At 39.9% G+C, this 16391-nt stretch overlaps 1 long non-coding RNA gene across 1 annotated transcript in view; it reads right to left on the minus strand.

Annotated features, from left to right (window-relative positions):
* LOC120324961 overlaps window positions 1-16391 on the minus strand; it is a 63881-nt gene that overhangs the window by 46477 nt on the left and 1013 nt on the right. The window lies entirely within an intron of this gene.

Raw genomic sequence — 16391 nt, forward strand, 5'->3', positions numbered from 1 at the left:
TTCCACCAGACCTCTGTAATCTGTCACCTCCTATTTGATCACTGCACTTTATTCACACTCCCATTTATTCTGCACTTGCGTCTAAATAAGGCTGTAAGTATGTTATTCATCCACACAGAGAGAGAAATGCCACAAAGCACCAAAAGTGAGGAGGTTTGAGAGTATTGGCTGTTAAAGTCCTATTCTGTTAAATTATGACTGTAACAGGGGTTTGTCTGGAGGCCACTGCAGTGTCAGATTGTGGCAGCAGACTATGAAGGGAGGGCAGAAAGTCAGAGTAGCCTCTCTTTGCATTCCACCATGGCCCATGCTGTGCCAATGACACTAGGCTGCCTGGCAAGACATTGGGAAGTAACTGGCCAAAGTCCCCTGAGCGATGGTGGTCATGTGCCAGAAGACGGCCCTGTGGGAATAACGAACACTACTAGTGCCTGGAGACAGACCATAGACACAGAGGAGATGGGAGAAGAGAGTAGGTGGTTTGAGCTGCCCAGGGCTGCTCCATTTAGAGACCAGCAGAGCTGCTATTGATGCAAATGATGGTGAACAGCCATTTAGGAGAGACCATGTTGTGTTTATATAACAACTGTCCAAAGGTGATTGCTTAAGAATAAGACATCTTGACATTTCACTAGAGGTCAGCCCTGGTCTCCTGCCCTCAGCTGGGTACTTGCCTGATGGGAGACAGAAAAGTGAAGCAAGAAACAAAATGCTGGTATGGTGGGTCTCCTTAAATTTAAACTGCTAACTGCTCATGAAAGGAACAGGCACAGCCAGAAGCAGAATCAAATAGTTTAAATTATAACATACAGTGCCAGAGTCAGCAAACACATCAGCCACTTGTCCAAGCTACTTCAAAGTATGTGTTGAAGCACAAGACTCCCATCCCATGTGACTAGCTCACTGCACTGACAGAGACTGTAACTCACATCTGCAAATATTCAGCAATCCTGACATAGCCTGTGACCTATCACTTAGAAATGTTCTGCAAGAACCTTCTTAATCTGTAGTAACATAGAGAAATCCCAACTTCTGCTGCTGCTCTGTGGCCCAGCATCCCCTGACATGTTCCAGGAGCAGCCAGCCTTTCCAGGTACAGTTGAATAACCCAGGAGTTATGTTGGCTCTGTGCAAGAAAGAGGACCATGGATGAAGCTACAGGGAAGACATGTTTGGAGTCAGATGTGATCCTCCAAGGTCGGTCATGCCTGAGAAGAGTTTTTCTTTCTTCCAGTTTCCCTGATCTGGCCCCTGGTTCCTCACTGATGTTTTGCAAAGCCTGGGGACCTGGGAGGGGGAGCTGACTGCCTCTGCCCAGGTGTCCAAGAGGGCAGTGCCAGGGAACGGTTCTCCGATCCATTAAATCATTTTGAAGATGCAATTATATCTAATTAGTGTTTAGCATTGGCTGTCTTCAGTGTTTACATTGGTTTGCTTCCATGAAGTGAGATTTCTGGGTTATTTATTACTGCTAATATGTTCCACCCTGCTTTGACAGTCACCTTATGTTCTGCCAGTTTGGGGGTTTTTGTCAATTACACTGATTTCCTGTTTGACTCCTTGTCTCTATCTACACATTCTTTTCACTGCATCCTCTCAAGACAGGAGCTTGTCTTTGTTGCCAGATGGATTGTAAGGGCTGGACTGTAGAGTAACTGCACAAGAAATAAGGGATTTGTTTACAAACAGCTTGACAGGGCTGGTCTGCCCAAGCACCCAAGCTATCAAAATTTCCTGTAAAACAGACCTCTTGTAAGGAAGGAGAGTAAAGAAAAGTTGTGGCTCATGGTCAGGTTTATATTTGTATTTTCCATCAAGGGGTTATTTGATCCTCTCTGCAGGGAGCATTTACTTGAAAGATGGGTCTCAGCCACAAAGTGTAAATTCCATTTTACTCTCCCCAAAAGTCTGGTGTTATTCAGAACTTTCAAGCTTTGGTCTTCCTCCATGACAAACTTAGTTTGTGGAACAAGAGCTACCTTCCTTCACATTTCAGCTGTCTCTTTAATACAAACTCTTCTCTTTCACTGTTAATCATGTCTCAGCCTCTTGCTCACATGTGACAATGTCAGCTCAAGCATATGCAACAAACTCATAATTCAAAATTACTTGGCTCTGCAGCACAAGATAATCTTAAGGAACAATTGCAAATTAAATACTGTAATACAATATTCACATATATGTTATCCAACAATGTACACTGTGATTTAAATCCTGCTACTGTCAAATTCTTTGAATCATTAAACACAGGAAACCCACTGGACAGTTTATTCATTCTAGATATGTTTTGACATTTTGGATCAAAACATTTTTTAGTATGATTAGCTAACTTGCTTAGCAATTGTTTTCTGGGGTGTTGCATAAACCAAGAACACTTTATCAGCTATGGTGAATTATCATGTCTAGCTCAGGATTACAGAAGTATATAAAATTTGAATACTCGATAATGGAAGTTCTCTAGAAAATAACAATATTTATGACTCATTAAGAACTAAAGGCTGTTGTGTCTTGACATTATAGAGGGCTGGGATATTATGAACACAGACTTCCACTAATATTTTTTTTTACATTAGAATTAAGCTTAAAAAAATTGGATTTGACTGAAGCCACCAAGGTTGCTGGCAACACAGTGCTATGAGTGAGTTGTGCAGCTGGATTAGATCCATTAGTCCCCAAACCGAACATTAAACAAGCTTTTACTGATCTTAGTTTATACAATTGCATTCTGTTACAAAAGCAATATTTTATGGGTGAACAGCAACACATTTTCAATTTCATTGTAGACACTGAGTACACAGTCAGAATCTGGAGTGCAACGCATTTAGTACTGTAATCAGCTCATTGTGCTTATTTTCCTGAAGCTCTAGTAAAAGTTTATTTTTACTTTTTTATATCGTTAGCTAATAATGCTTTTTCAACTGCTGTTATATCATCTACAGTGAACACTTCAAAGACATGAGAGGAGAAGTGGGTATGTAAAAAGAAGCAGGTTTGTCACAGTCATGAGGGTAACAACTGTGTTATCAAATCCTATATTTTATCCTTTTTTAATAAAGTTTGCTTATGGTTCAAAATGCATTCAACCCTATGTGAAGAGTTTATAAAAACCCTCCAACAAAGCTATTTTTGTATAAACATAAACTCTTGGGGTCCGCTGTGGCCTGACTCCCAAACTCCACTCCTGTCCACTTTCAAATGGGGCCAAACTCAGTGAGTTGTGCCATTGTTTTCTTTGGAGAAAAATGGGAGCTACCACAGATGTATACAGGGGCAGGATTGGCTTTTCTGGGAACCACCAGGAAGAACCTGGGGCTCCTGCATGGGAGGAGCTGATATCTGCCGCCAACAAGGAGAGACAGGGACATGGCGCTTCAGAGAGATAGACCCTGATTTCCACCTTGTCCTCCCAAGGTCCAAAACGTTTTTTTCCCTCATCTAGCTTCCTTATGTACTAGGAAATATTTTTCTGCATTGCAAGACTAAACTTTTTAATACTAAATGTTGTTTTGCAGGAAAAAAAGAAGTCAACACTGATGATGTTTTCCAGGATCTCATTTTCCCATGTATATTAACGTCATGCCTCACATTTCAGTGACTTTTATTCAAACTTACTACAGCTGAGTTGCAAAATGTTGTCTTTGTCCTTAAGACCATGACAGAGAACTTTATCTGCATTCAGATGCCTACTGGTTTGTGGTATTTCAATAATAAAACAGCAGGATTGAAGGCTCATGATGAGAAATCTGACTAATTACCTGTTAGATGATAGATGGTTGTAACTCGGCAGTGCCAGTCACTGAAAACAAAACACTTCTAGATATCAATCAGCTTCCTGACAAATTCAATTTCCATCACATTCAGTGGACAATAAATGTGAATTTTACCTCAGCAGCTATATAGCTTTGACTTTTAACTTTCCAATATGCATAATGATATTTTAATAAAGTAGAGATTTTTTTTAAGTAAATTAGTATTTAAATACCTGACATATTCATATTTCAGGCTCAAAGCTGGTGGAAATAATTAATGTTGCGAATCTGTCTTGTGTAGTACTGCAGACAGCAAAGTTATATTTAATAGCAGTGTTTTTGTTTTCTCCGTATATTTTTATTTAAGACCAATTATTTATAACACTTGTGCTGGAGGTATCCTCTTTTTCCAGCATCTTATCCGTCTATATGTCAATGAGTTGGGTGCAGATTCTCCATGTAACTCAAAAAACAAAATGTCCAATTACCACCATGACATACCAGCATGTGGGCAAAGTTAAAACAAAGAGGGATTGGAGCATGGAAATTTATGATGGGCTTGAAGAAACACCTCTCTTTCTTTCCATGTAGGAACTAATTGCATTGTCAACATCTGGAAGTTGTGGATAAGCCTGCCCATTTCAGAATGAATCTGAGTCTACTTTGTTATAAATCAGAAGAGGTCAATTACAGTGTGTTTAATACCCACATCAGGTCTGTGAGATGAGAATTAGGCTCTAGAAGTCATCAATCCTGAAATCGAATAAACACAATAAACTGAAAGCTAAAAGGAAACCTTAACATTGCCCCCACATTATGATGTGCATCCTTGTATCACTACAACTAATCACCCTGATGAGCCACACTCTGTCCCGTGCATCATACATGAACAGAGTAGACATAGCAGGCTCTGTCTCAAACTTCTGAAATCTTCATGTCTCATGGGATACAAATTCAGAGCAAATAATTTATTTCTGCTTTTTGGCAGGTGGCATCAACACAACAACAAAAAAAAAAGAGGGGCAGCAAAATTTACATTTATACTTGGTTTAGAGCCCTGTGGCTTTCCTATGAAAAAATGGAAAAAAATAAGATCAACCCTTAATAAAATTGTCCTTCTTTGCAGTGGGGACAGGAGGCACAGCCTTTTCAATGTGCTCTGTCAGCTGTCGGGGCACAGCGAAGCTCTGAGGACCCGCCATAGGTGTCCGCCCAGCCCTCACTGCAGGAGCTGCGGGGAGCTTTGTCCTTGGGAAATGGGAAAATTATTAAGCAGGTAACATCTGGGACCTGCTTCTTTCAGACAACATCAGGGAAAGATAACTCTGTTAGTGTAAATGATGGTCAAGGGCTTCGAGGGCTGCGCACTGGTCTGTGTGTTCAATTTGATTGATTGGCAGGTGCTGGGACAATCCTTGTCTGCTCATTTCTCCCAACCAGAAGCAGTCTCAGTCTTTATCCAGAGCTCCCCTTACAAGCCCCTTCACAGCAGTGGGTCTCCAGGTGACTGCTGGAGCAAGGATGGGCAGAACACACCTGGGTGACCCTGGCTGCCAACTGCCTGGGCTGTGGGGAGTTCTGTGCCAGAAATGAGTGGTGTGAAAAAAATACAAGGGTATGAAAGGTTTGACAATTTTTCACTGGAGTCAGAGTTTACTCAGGAAACACCCTACAGTGCAGCCATTTCTTCTGAACTTGAGCTTCTTTTCCAGGTCCTGCCTCTGCAGCTCACCACAAGCACCCCAGAAAAGCTGCCTGAGCACTGGCTGTGGTGTGCAGGTTTCCCAGGGCAGTGCAGGTCACACACATGTGGCTCGTGTTTGGCCGTCTGGCATTACATTGGGTTTAAATGGTTTTATATTGGAAGCTGCAGCCAATATGCCTTCCAAACCAAATCACTCTCTGCAGCCTGGCATTTTGCAAGTAACTGTTGTTTTCCAATTTGCAGAAATACCTGTTGTTGTTTCTGAATTTGCAGGACCTATTCTTACTTTGTACTAAGATCCTTACTAGTGCTGCCAGAGCTTGTCTCTCATTATGTACAGTCGGGTTATCACTGTAAAAGGTGCCAATGTATCTATGAAATAAGAGGTTTAGTGCATCTGTGAAAAATTACATTCTTAATCACAGTTTGTTAAAGATTATGTCACCTGTCTACATGCATGCACATACATATCAATATATTTTTAAAAAATGCAAATAATCAATTTAGAATAGCTTATTTTATTATATCCTTATTTATATTATATATAAACAATGATGGTTGTATCAACAAATTCTTCTATTTCTGATACCAATAGTGAATTACCAGGCTCACATTTATATACTACTTTTCATTAGAGAGGTATTGAAGACCGTAATGATTTTTTTCTTAATCAAACCACTGTACAGAAGAGTCCACTTAGGCTTTTCTTAAAGCAGCCTGACATCAAAAGATTTCAAAAGGACAAAGGCTGCTTTTAAAAGCTAGCATACTATTTATGATTTCAAATGGCAGAGGTATGATTTAGCCTGCTTTATTACAGATGTTATAAATGATGTTTCACATAAGAATATTATTCCCTTATTGCTTTCCAGGTAGAGTTTCCACTGGCTTCATTAAAAGGCCTGAATGTAAAACAGCTGCAGAACCATGAATTGGGGCTTGGCAACTCATATTGCCCCCCTCCCTTTTTTTTTTTAACTCGCCTGACATGGCAACATGGCAGCTATTTAATTACACTCACACGAGAACAATAAATAAAAGTCCTATGACCTTTTGTTTCAATAAAATAAAATCTACTTATTCTTTTTAACTAAAATGTCACCTCCCATTTATTTTCCTGCAATGTGGTTGCCAGTGTCCAATTTTTAGGCTCAGTGCACAACAGTGATAAGGTCAAAACCTGAGACAGGGTGATGTGATTAGCCCTGTCCTAGGCTACTCCATAAAAATGTCTGCCACACAGCACATGCTCTATCATGCAAGAAAAATTGTTTATGAAAGACTTCAGCCAAACAGAGTTGTATGAACATGCAGAGGGTACTACCCTGACTTTTTACAGTCTCCTCTTGACTGATTTTTTACAAATGAGATTGAGGTGGGGATGGGGGGAAGGCAGAATTTTAAAATGGGTAAATAGAAAACAAAACTGGACACTGTGAAAAGCCAAAAATTGAAGTGGGTGGTCTGGAAGCTCAAATAACTGTTGCAGATGACTTTATGAAGCCAAGGTGCGATTCATCAATCCCATAATACTTCCAAAATGCAATATTTTCCCTGCTTCGAAACAGGCACTAACCCAAACAAAACCTGACCTGATGAGGTTTGGTTCACAGAGGTCTCATCTCTCCGTGAGAATAGGTGGAATTACAAGCACCAGTACCAAGCACTAATATGGCACCATAGACAGAGACTTTATTTATCATGCAGAGAGTGAAAACAAAGCTTTCTACTAGATTTATTAGTAAAAGGGAACAGAAGAATCTAGTATGGACAAACGGCAGGTTCCCTACATCTCAGCTGCCAGGACTTCCTGCCCTCAGGCTTAGATATATTTATTTGGTTATAATTCAGTAAAGTTGTGTGATTTCAAGCCATTCCAAACAAACAAAATATCTAGGATACTATTCAAGGATGTCCTGACAATGCAATATTTCCCATTTCAGTTTAAAATAAAAAATGGAGATGCTAATTAAATGCTCTCACGAAGACGAGTCCTTCTTCTCTGAAATTGTTTTTATTAATTTCATTTTTAAACAGTTTAAGGACTGTATAAATTAAAATTATGACAGTTTTATCTGCATGAAATTATAACGTATATCACTAGAAGAGAGAGAAAAGCATATGGAATATATATATATTCAGAGCTTGATTGTGCTGTTTCTTTGTATTCAAAGGCCTCTTTGACTTCACTGGAAATTTTACATATGTGACAGTTGCAGAAATGAGTCCTCAAATTGTAGAGAAATCAAATTTCCATGTTAAAGAGACCCTGTTTCTAATTTCACTTGGAAAAATCACAGTTTTTCATATGTCCCCCATCTCGTTATTTTTCCAGCCTTTCTAAACATGGGTGCTTTTTATAAGTTAGGAGCATGGGGGGAAAAAAAAAAGAGAGAAAGGAAAAGAAAAAGAAGACTTTACGTATACCAGGGGATAAATATGCCAGTGGAACAAGTGTTTGGTGTTGAGTGTACTGTCAAGAGTAAAGAGAATCATGGGTAATACCATTAGCGCCCCAGTGCTCAAAATAAAATATTAATGTCAGCATTTCCTGAGAAATTAAATTACTAGAGAAAAAAAGTCTTAAAAATATGCATTCGCCTGCCTTGTTGAAAGCCCTTACACAGATTATGGTCAAATTAATATCCTTTTGTCTTTAGCACACATACTTTATGACCTTGAGAGATGTTCTCGTGTAAATGTCTGAGGTTTTCTTATTCAAAAATAGTCATATTTTGCACACACTCACTGGCCAAGGAAAAGAGCACAACCATTAGCTAGGCTTGAATGGATGAAAGTCAGTTGTTTGTCTGCAGAAGTCATAAGATGATCTGGGGTTTGTTTAGCCTCTACTTAAACCTCAAAAATTGCTCAACTTTAGTCATTCTGGACTTAAGTGCATTGATTCTGAAGGGTTAAGTCTGACCAGACCAGTTTGTTCCAGCTACACCCATGGACAGTCAGACTCAGCACATGAAAACAGTGCTCCTTTTATTGCAACGCTTCACCATTTCTTTATGGTTCACACTCAAACATTAGTAGTGACTCAATAGCTGCTAGATAACTGCAGTTCTCACTAACCTGAAAATTAAAAAAAAAATCGAGATCCATTCTAACAGAGGTCCTCCATATGTGAAAAATACTGGCTGCTATGCTTCTAAGAAGACTGTAATTATCTAAAATACAATTCATTATGTCGTCTCCAATGCACACTATATTATCAACAGGAGTAAAAAAAATTACTTCTAGATTGTGACTATTTCAAAAAGACTATTTCATGAAATAAAGGAGGGAAACATTATGACTCACACCTATCAATTTTTTATTACCTATATTCATTTTTAACTAAAAAAAAAAAAAAAGGAAAAGGAAAAAATCAATGACCTGCCAATAAATTGAAATTGTTAGCGTGTTTTATACACATTAAAATCATGTTTCAAGTAGGTTAATAATACCCCACCAGCCTCAGAAGCAGTGAAGAACACAACCTTCATTTGCCTTGACTGTGATACAAGAAAAGGCTTACTCCTGCTGAGAATATAAGGGGGCCAAAACTTTCTTTTCTCTGATAAGGTCACCAAGAAACACAGATACTTGGGGCATAAACTTGCATTCAGTTGAATATTGTCAAATGAGGAAAATCTGTGTACCTCACACTGTACTTAGTATCTTGTCAAATACTGGTGTACTGACTTAAGGTCAGACCAAGTATCTGTCTCCTACTCCAGGCTTTGCAAGAAAACTATCCCTAACACTGTTATTATTAAAATTATATAAATAAGTATTTTCCATAGTCATAAATAATTTTTCCAGCAAGATTTTTCACAGTTGTCACCCATTTTGAGATATAATCCACTCTGCTAAATTTTAGGGATAGTTTTGAAGAACTGAGGCAAACATGGTTAAACCTAAGATCCCACAGCAGCATAATAAATATTCATCAGTACTACATTTGCCTTTATATACTTCCCAAGCTTCAAAATAGCTAAGTGACACAAATTTGTTACAGTGGTAACAGCAACACAATTATGGTTAGTGGCCTGTCGCTGCTACCATCCAAACTTCAGCTTACAATAATATAAAACTCTTGACAGGCCATTCATGGATCAAACTTAAAATATAAGGAAAAAAGAGAAATGGTTTTAACAACTGAGAGTTTATGGAAATACCAGATGACAAGCTAGTATATGGAAGAGAAAATTTAATGTACAGTGAGAAAAAAACCAAAGACTGTGCACATTGCACGTAGGTTTTATACATACACACAATATTTACCTTTATGCTTTTAAAAATCAGTACTTTTCTTACAGGAATGGCAAGAAATTAAGGCCCTAAAGGGATGTTTTCCTCCACATCAGAGGCCCAAACTGAACTCAGGAGAAGCAGAATTTCATTCCACAGACATTAAAAGAATGATGTCTGCCCAGCTGGGCAGCAGGCAGTGCTGGAGGTGGACATCTCAGAGGGGAACCCAGAGATAAATCCTCCTTGCAGGCAACAGTCACCTAGTAGAAAAGCTTTCACTCCCTGATCCATCACCAGAAACAAGGTGGGTAAAAGATAGTTTAGTGTTATTTGTGGTCTAGGCTTGAGTATGGACCAGGAAAGCAGGAGGAAGGAGGAGAGTAAAGGAGAAGAAAGAGAGATTTCCAATGAGTGGCCAAGTCAAGTCAGGATCCTGCCCTAACCTGCCCAACATGAGTTTTTCTCTCTTCATCGGTTCTTTTGAAGCAAACACAGGTGAGCAGCAAGCCCAGCTGCAGCAACCTTCCCAAGGTGACAGCCAGTCCTCCCTAGGATGGATCTCCACCAGGATGGATGGGGCTGGCTCTGAGGACTTTAGGGCCTTCCTAGGGATTATCTCTGAAAGAGGGTTGCCCACTCAAGGAAGAAGTGCTCAGCCACCTTCTCACAAAGGACTGTATGTCAGACTGCTACACTGGGGGCTTTGGATACTAAAACATTTTTTTTTAGAAAAGCCCACATTCCCTAGCTCCATGTGCTAGCATCCAATGAATTACTAACACAAATAATTAAAGCTAATATATGGTTGTAAAAATAAATTAATAAAGTATATTTCATTATGCAGTATCCTTGATTTTTATGGTGTTTGTTTGATTACTCACTAATTTGCAAAATGTGGTAATCTGCAGTATGCATCCCAGTCATTAGTGAAATCATACTGTACTTTAGTCAACAGGCTGATGATCTGACATGTTGCACCAGCAGCCCTGTATAGAAGGGCAAAATGAATTAAAGAGCCTGATTCTTGTTTTTATAGAAGCCAGTTTACAACACTCAGGCAATGAAGAGTAACCACCAAGCTTCTGCAGAGAGCTTTATGGTGATACAAAAGAACATTAAGTAAATAATAATCTGACCAAAGACACTTATGCCTTTGGGGATTTTTTTTCACGTATTTCATAACTTAGTATGTCTGATAAAATTTGGTGAGAGTATCTAGGTGACACCTAGAAGACAAATATAACTCGGTACAGATCAACAGTGTAAGTTCCAACACCCAATTTTGAGAAACATATGTTCTCTTGAACAGATATACGGGTGTTATCATTGGCACAGCTATAAATAAATATTAAATCCTCATCAGTCAAAATAAGGAGTACTCTGAGGTTTCACTTTCATCAGTTAACAATAACACCTCTGGAAAAACATTAACTGTAAATGATAGCATATTTATTATTTGACAAAAAACTATCTTACAAAATATTTTGTTTTAATTCCCAGATGATTTACATAATAGATTATAGCAGCTGCTACAACAATTCCAAAGTTGTTTTTTTTTCTGAGTAGTCTTTGAATCTTCTAACACTACAAGTGTTTTTCCAGATCTTATTTTTTAAATTAGCATGCCTTGAGAAAATACCTACACGTATTTTCCTAGAACCATGCTAGCTATTGATCTCAGCTTGACAAAAGTGGAAGAATTCATAGGTCATTTCAAAGTCACCTGTTGAACTAACAGAGAAGAAATATTTCTCCTTCACCAGCCTAGAACTTTTACAGACCAGTGGACAGTGCAAAAGTTTCACAGGGCTCATACAGTTGAGTTGCACAGCCAGACCAGAGTGTCCTGGCAGATTATCACTGTATTTCAATATTTTACTCTGAACCCTAAAACAACTGGTTCTACTCTGAGTTCCTTCTCAGTCAAAACTCCTCCTGAAGCAGTGGTGGGCCTTTTGTTTCATTCTAGCCACGTGCAAATTTATTTTGGGACGAGCAAATAATTAATCTATTAAAAGGTTTCATGGGACGTTCCAAAAGTTGCCGTGAAAAATTATTATCAGTGCACAGCTGAGATGTTGCTTTATAGAATTAGCTCATAAAGTAGTATCGTGTGTAACTGCATTCATGTTGTCACTGTCTCTTTGTAAATCTCCAGAGATTTACAGCACCACACACTGGAGCAAGACTATCTAATATTTATAATGTTTCACTATTTTCATCTACTTGGAACAAAACATGTAGACTTATAGAAAATCTGACACGATGTGTCAGAAATAGCAGTGTCCACTTGCAGGATCTATAGCAGTACACAGAACACAGGCAGACGAGATACCACAGCAATTGCAAGCCACCAAACAGCTGCATGGCATTTACTCAAAATACTTTATGCATTTAACACACTTATTGAGCGGAATTTGAAATAAGGTCATTGTTTATTTGGGCATGTCAGAGGAGAAACTTTGTTTCATTAGTAGACCTACAGAGTATAAACAGATCTGGATTGTAAAAGCCCTTTCATTGTGCTTCTACAGGTAAAAATAATATTTTAACTATTGACAGCTTTGGCTGGGGAAAAGCTAAAAGGCTGCAGAACTTTCCCTATAGTTTAACTCAAAGTCCTGCTTGGAAGAGGACAGATTGTTCCTGCACAGCTTTCATATCGGAAGTGAGTTGTTTACAGCTTTTTGAAACATTTAGGATTTTATCTTATTTATCTTATTCTTATTTTATGACTAGAAAAACTAAGAGCGTGCAGCTTTCTGATTGCTGCTGTCAGCCAGCAGGAAAACACTTAAGAAAGAGTAAAACAATTTCTTTATTATTGGTGGGGTCTTAAAATACATGTTCAAGATTCATAAAGAACATAGCACTGATGGGAGTTTTGCCAGGGTAAGAAAGGAAGAATTTGGCCCTTTCTCTGCAACTGCTGACAACACTCCACAATTTTATGCTGTTAGGATTTTTTAATTAAGTGTCCTATTCTTCAGTACACAATAGAACTAAAAAGGGGAGAGTATCTATATATGAAGCTAAGTTTGTTAGGGAGTCTCTAAGTCCTTTACAAATGTGGGCAGAAAATTAAAAATTCCAGCAATACCAAGATTTTCTAGATAAGCAAGTCCATATATTTTTAAGGGGTGGGGGTTTTTAAATAGCTGTCCTTTTTGCTACAGTCAATAAGTATCACGAGAAGGAGAAATATGATATTAAGCAGGATCTGATCCTAAACTTATGGCTCCAGTGGGAACTGACTAAACCCCATTTATAGCATATCCCAACAGAAACACTCCATTTGCTGTAGCAGCGTTTACTGCATCTGAATTCTCCTAGCAGAAAGCAGCATTTTCACAGTCGAGTTCCAATATTAGCAGTGAATTAATTATTAAGTTATATTTGTAGGGCCATGCTAAGGTTGAGGGAGCAGCAGGGGGTGGGGGGGATCGGGGTCCCTCATTGCTGTTACTCCTTGGCAAAGAATATAGATTTGGTAATCTGGTCAATTTTCAACTTTTAGTCATGTGCCTGAAAGAAAACAGTTTACTGGAAAGAACCTGACCAAATCTCTTGAGTAGTTGCTGCATTCACACAAAAATACACCTTTGTGTAAAAGAATAGTTTAAGAAATATCCTGAAAGCAATCATTATTTGGATAAGGTGACTTGCATGTCATTTCCATCTGCTCTGCAACATCAGTCCAGCTTTCCTATCAGTGCTTGCATCCAAACAGACCTTTCTATGTCAGACATGAATCAATAAATTTTAATCTAGCTCAAGAATGTTAGCAGTAAATAATGTGCTATAAACCAAAGCAAAACTGGAAGGAGACGAAAAGTGCCATACCTGTACAGTCATTTATACTCTGTCTGAAGCCTGTTCCAACTCAATAGGAGTCTCCCATTGATTTCAGTGTGGGTTTTGGTTCAGTCCCTTGTTTCAGCCCACATGTGTTTCGCCAGTTTAATGTAGTCACCCTTCCTGGTAGCCTTTGTCCATTGCTCCTTATAGGAGCATTCAACAATTTGCTGTATGATTAAAAATGTCTGTAGAAACATGAACCTTGTTGTGTATTGACCAGACATACACACAGGCTAGACAACTCCTACAAATATCACAGCAGAAAACTAATCAAGGACCAAGAATATATTTTTAATTTAGTTTTACAAAAATATCCTAAGTATTTTAGACCAGCTAGCCAGACAATTATAAATGCTCATATTAGGTACAGTCATCTCGATGAAAGTCCTGCTGCAAGCAGTAATCGTAAATAAAAATGAATAACAAAAACTAAATGGATCAAAAATATGACTGACACCAAAAGTACTGTAAGCAAATAACCTGCTTCACTCACCTGTGTGAAAGATAATGATTTTGATTTAAATACAGATACTCACATTAGATATGTAACTGCCTGCATTATAACCCCACTTCCTAAACCAAACATACCAATAAAGCATAAAGATAAGACAAGGACAATCCAAACGTGAATAATTAAACATTTATTTTTATAATTAAGAAAAATATCTAGAGTGCTGTGATGCTGGCACTGCATTTACAAATTCTTGATTTATCAATCGAATATATTTACAATATTTCTTGATTTGTAATGATGAGCTAGTGGAAATACACTTCTATTCAGCAGTCATGTTATCTAGTAGATGAGTATTTTCAGGGTATTTCCTAGATTATAGTTCTCTTAGATTCCCAGCAGAAACTACACTTGCTCTGTTAGGATTTTTTTTTTATGTACAATACCTTAAAATCTAAAATTCCACTGCAAACCACCCTCCATTACAGTGCTTCATGCTGACCTGGGTATAAACTTTCACCATTCAAGAAAGTCAAAGAAAGGTGAAATTTTAAGTGCAAAAAAAAATCTATTTGCATGGGGGCAGGGGGGAAATTTTCTTTCAGAAATATTGCACCTAATCCAAGTCTTTTCTAACGCAAGCTGTTGGAGCTTGCTTGGCCTGCAACCTGCAAAGGTATCCTGTCGGGTGTGCTGTCCATTTTTTTCTATGAATTGTTAGCAAAATCATCTTGAAATAAAATGGAGGAAAATATATACAGTAACATCTACATAGGATTTTTTGTCAGCTTCTGAGGTGACCATTTTACACTGAGACTGTAAAATGTGCCCAGTAAATGGGCCTGAGAAAGAATTCTGAATCTCACAGCATTTGGTTTATATTTTTTTGACTACAAGTGAAGAGTCTGGCACATCATTCATTTCTTCCTGGAAGGTGCAGATTTGAGGACATGTTCAACCCTGCTCTAAGTTTAGACAGTTTCAGAATAAAAAGGAACTATTCCCAAAGTCCCTGCCCTCTAGGTCTGCCTTTTAGATAATGAAGTTTCTGAAGGCATTGCTCAACACAAACCGACTAAAGAGGAAAGGGAAAAAAAAAGGGGGGGGAGGGGGGGAGGGGAGAGGAATATGACAGAAAAGCACATGTTTTTGCATTTCTTCTGAGTTTATTCAGAAATATATCCATCTGGGTGAAACATCTCGCTACCCACCAAATTAATGGTCTGATGATTCAGAGAAATCTAGAGCTAGGTTCTCAGCTGTAAAATGCATGTAAATGAAGAAAGGGGTGCACAGAGGTGAATCTAGTTTGGTAGGATAGACTTTTTCATAGATAAGGTATTAATTTGGAAACAATAGGCTCCTAATAAAATGCCAACGTTACAGCAGTTTTATTAAAACACATCTTGGAATAAAGGATCAGATTCTTTCGGACTCAGCTGCAGCCCACTGAGGAACCTGAGCAGAGGCACCATTTATTAGCAAAGGCGACTCATTAGAGAGGGGGAAATTGCTGTCGGCTAGGAACTCGGTCCCGCTTCGGCTGGAAGTTTTGCTTAAGGAGCTCAGGATCGGCCCCTTGCCGTGCCCGTGCCCCTGCCCGTGTCCCTGCCGCCCGCTGCAGTGCGGGAGCGGCTCTCACCTCTTCCCGCGGGAAAAGACGGACATCAGTCTGCGCTAGGGGAACGCTCCGTTGTCTCCAAAACAGTGAGCCTGCCTGAGCAGTACCCGCAAATGCTCAACAAATGATCGGTTAAAATACGAAACGCGGATTCCTTCTCTTTTTTAATCATTTTTCTAGTTTTTTTTTTTTTACATCAACTTCTAGGGGATTAATCCCTCTCCAGAGTTTGCCCGTGCCTTGTCATGTGAGTAACGTCCTGCGCAACTTAACGAGATAAACCCTGACAAGCTAATCAGGCCGGGTGGGGCCTGGCACCGCGTCCCGGGGCCGGCGGCCGCTCCGCGCCCCCGCGAGCCCGGTCCTCCGCGGATCGCTGACCGCGCCGGCGGGGAGGCTGCGGGGCCCCCGTCCCCTGGGCCGGCCCCGAGGGCAGCGGCGCGGCCGGGCGGGGCCCGCGGGCGGCGGCAGCTCTGAGCCGCCGGGCCCCGCCGCCACCCCGCCACTCGTGCGCACCCGCGGCCTCTGCGCGGGGACCTGCGTGCGGGAGCCACCGGAGTGCGGTGACCGGGCTCGCTACTCAGCGGCGCGCCCTGAACGGGGCTGTGCCCGGCGGCTCCCCCGCCCCGCTCCGCCGGGACCGTCCTCCCGCCGCCGACCTGGAGGGCTACCGGGCCGCGGGGCAGCCTCTGCCCCGGCTCCTTGCGCTATCGTTTTTCCCGGAGAATTAGAGCGTCTAATTTATCCAGTCCTCATTTGCGA

This window comes from Pipra filicauda, unplaced genomic scaffold, assembly GCF_003945595.2.
Source record: "Pipra filicauda isolate LSUMZ 115617 unplaced genomic scaffold, ASM394559v2 scaffold126_size2276778_pilon, whole genome shotgun sequence".
Lineage (NCBI taxonomy): Eukaryota > Metazoa > Chordata > Aves > Passeriformes > Pipridae > Pipra > Pipra filicauda.